Source organism: Mobula hypostoma, chromosome 30 (genome assembly GCF_963921235.1).
Source record: "Mobula hypostoma chromosome 30, sMobHyp1.1, whole genome shotgun sequence".
In the NCBI taxonomy this organism is placed as follows: Eukaryota; Metazoa; Chordata; class Chondrichthyes; order Myliobatiformes; family Myliobatidae; genus Mobula; species Mobula hypostoma.
In genome coordinates, this window is record NC_086126.1 from 2052549 (window position 1) to 2056376 (window position 3828).

General features: G+C 46.0%; 1 pseudogene; it reads right to left on the reverse strand.

The window, feature by feature from the left end:
- Positions 1-258: 258 nt before the first annotated feature.
- LOC134339562 (uncharacterized) lies at positions 259-3011 on the reverse strand (annotated as a pseudogene).
- Positions 3012-3828: the final 817 nt, after the last annotated feature.

Sequence of the window (3828 nt, forward strand, 5' to 3'; positions counted from 1 at the left end):
CGCCGTGTTTTTTCTTTTCCTGTCTCTTGATCTCTTTTAGATTATGAGAGCAGTCAGTCCTCTTTTATTGTCATTTAGAAATGTATACATGCATTAAGCAATGATACAATGTTTCTGCAGAGTGATATCACAGAAAAACAGGACAAACCAAAGACTGACACTGACAGATCCACATAATTATAACATATAGTTACAGCAATGCAAAGCAATACCATAATTTCATAAAGAACAGACCATGGGCACGGTAAAAAAATAGTCTCAAAGTCCAGTGCCGATGGTTTCCCGATGGTCCCCGATATCAGGCGGCAAAGGGAGGAACTTCCTGCCATAAACCACCAGGCACCGACAACTGCCAATGCATTTGAGGCACCGGTGCTCAGAGTGATTGTAGAGGAGAGCTTGTCCCCTATTTTTACAGCCTGGGTCCTGTCTGTGAGGAAGTTGAAGATCCAGCTGCAGATCTGAGTGCTAAGGCCCAGGTTCCGGAGCTTAGGAATCAGTTTATTTGGAATCATGGTATTAAAGGCAGAGCTGTAGTCAAGGAAGGAGCCTTACATATGCGTCTTTATTCTCCAGGTGTAGGGCCCGAGAGATGGCATCTGCCGTTGACCTGTTGCTCTGGTAGGCGAATTGCACAGCGTCTAGGTTGACCGGTAGGCTATGGTTGATGTGTGTCATAACCAATCTCTCGAAGCTCTTCATAGCAATTGATGTCAGAGCCACACCCTCCAAGTATCCGGACCTGCCTCTCGGTTTTTTTTGCACTACCTTACTTCCCATTTTTCTATTTTCTATTTCTGATTTGTAATTTAAATTTTTAATATTTACTAATTTTAACTTTTTAAATATTTAATATTTGTAATAATATTTGTAATCCAGGGAGTGGGAAGCGCACAATCAAATATCGCTGTTATGATTGTACGTTCTAGTACCAATTGTTTGGCGACAATAAAGTATAAAGTATCTGTGTTTCCCACATTTGCAGCAAGTTGTCCCTGTTTTGCGGTCCTTTCTTCTGTCCCCTTCTGTCGGCTTCTTGTGGGACTTGCTGTTGATCAGACCCCGGTTCAGATCGCTGCACTGCCCTTACCAGTGCTGCTGAGGGTGCTGTGCGGGGAAGGCGGTGTCGCCTTTGCATGAAAGGAGTCACAAGGGCCTTTCCAAGCTCCTCTAAGAAGAACCTCCTCCAGTTCCTCATGCTTGCCTTCCAGGTAGGGTTCAGCTCACTCCATATGACAAAGGCATTGTACGTCGATATGTCAATGATCTTGTGGAATATGGCGAGAGACCAGTAGGTTGTTCTCCTCTTGCAGCCGTATGTGCCTGTGACTTTGTCAAGGGTGTCCGCTCCTCCTTTGTTGGCATTGTAGTCGAGGATCATGGCTGGTTTTGTGTCCCCCTGAGCGCTGACCTCTGCAACCTTATGCAATGTGTTCATAAGGATGACATTCGTGTTCTTCTTTTGCCATATACGAGACAACTGTGGTGTCATGGGTGAAAGCAAACTTATTAGACAAGACCTCTCTCGCCCTTGTTGCAGTCAGAGCAGGTGGCAGCTCAGGTTTGTTCCGCCTCACAGTGCCCACCATTTCTTCTTCATGAGCTCCTGACCAAGCTCATGAGACGTGAAGAAGTTGTGGCAAGTCACGTTGTGTCCTCTTAGCCCTTCCGTCATCTCTAACACGACGCGCATGCCTTGTTTGCTCTCCGGGGCTCCCCCAGCTGGCTTGCCAGTATATACTTGCATACTCCAAGCATACCTGGAGCATGAATCACAGGCTGCCCATAACTTTATTCTATATTTTCCTGGCTTGCTAGGCATGTACTGTTGGAAAGGACGGCGACCTGCAAAAACACAAAAAGGAGGAAATCATTTGATATCACAACCAATGGCATGTGTATATTGAAGCAGAGATTAACTAGTCTAGCAATAGAAGGGCAGACATTTATTACCTCTGGATGGAAACAGTCTTTCATCCACTGTGATCACATTTCCAGGGACATAGTGGCACGAAAAATTGGTGATCCGGTCTCGGCATTCCACAGACTACAAGCAGCCTCACCTCGGGATCTATACACACCAGCCAGTATTAGAAACCCCATGTAGGCATGTAGGTCAGTCACATCCACGGTCTTCTATTTTTGACCATACCGTTTAATCCCCGCCATGTTTGTCATTTCCATGCTTGTCAATGGCTGGAGGGAGGAAGAGCTGGAAAGGTGATAAAATGTCGGATGCATGGGAAGTATGGCAATTGTCGCGTATCGGACCGCAAAGCACTGCAGCGTGTGGTGAAAGCTGCCCAGCGGATTATCGGCACCCAAATGCCCACCATTGAGAACATCTACCATAAACGCTGCCTGGGCAGGGCGAAAAGTATCATCAGGGATATATCTCACCCTAACCATGGACTCTTTACTCTCCTCCCATCCGGTAGGCGCTACAGGAGCCTCCGCTCCCGCACCAGCAGGCACAGGAAGAGCTTCTTCTCTGAGGCTGTGACACTGCTGAACCTCACATCACAGCGTTAAGCAGTATTGCATTCGTATTGTACTGTCTCAGTACTTTTATATTTGTGTGCTGTAGCACTTTTTTTATTCGCAGTTATTTTTTAAATAACACTATTCTTTGCATTTCTGGTCAGATGCTAAATGCATTTCATTGGCTTTGTATCTGTACTCGGCACAATGACAATAAAGTTGAATCGAATCGAATCTAATAATGTAGCCAGTCTTGTGGGTCCTGGAGTCATTCGAATATTTTCCGCTGCCATCCTGCCTGCAACCTGATGTGGAGGTGAGGACCAACTGATTGTGTTGTCCTTGGATATAAATGTCTCCCTTGCTGCCTGCTCCTCTCTCTCAGAGTCATCTTCATCTGAGGGGCAGCAATCAGAGTTTTCCTCCGCTTTGCCCTCCTGCTTTGAGACATCCTCCTCCAAATTACTGTCCGCCTGCTCATCTTGCAAGACCAGATCAATGACATCTTGGACACTAAGTCTTGCTGCCATAGTCTCAGTCACTGAAATGGCAGCTCACGTACCTTTATAGTCTTCTGAACCCCGCAACGCCTCTTTTGATCTCTGTTGGTTAGCTGGGAATTGATGAGTTTTAATTTTTTATTTTGAGGTTATTTTGTAATATTGCAGGTGCAGATCTCGCGACAGTGTCAAGGCACCTGTTACGAACCCACAGGTTTCGTGTACTGTGGACTGTCACTTTAAACGAGCGCCGCAGAGAGTCAGGACTATGATGTTGTTCACTGACTGACTCGCAGCTTGTTTACCTTTAAAACAAGGGCACAGACAGTCACAGTCAGAAGTCAGAAGAGAGAGGGACAGGAGAGAACCTGGAAAAGGGTGGCAGCTCCAGCTTGTGGAAGCTGGGGATTTGGAATTCTGCTACTCCCACAAGGGCGGGTTGATTATCGATCCAGTGCACATCGAATGTGTGGCTGTCACTTTGTATAATCCACAGGAGTGATTTCAGGAATGTCCTGAATGACCACTCGAAGTTAACCCGTGACTGGGTATGTTATGTAGTAACCACTTTGAAGACGGCATCCCTGAGACAGATCACTCTGTTGCTAATTCGTATGTGGATTTGGAACGGCTCGACGGAGGATTTTCGACAAATGTTATTAATTAATTACCAATGCTGAACCTGTGGAATTTGACGTAATTGCATTCTCTCTACGTTTCACCCTGGATTACAAATACCTCTCTCCCATCATTACGCAATAGAAAGGAAGGACATAAGCCGGGAAGATGTGGAATCGATATGGGTAGAGCTGCGTAACACTAAGGGGCAGAAAACGCTGGTGGGAGT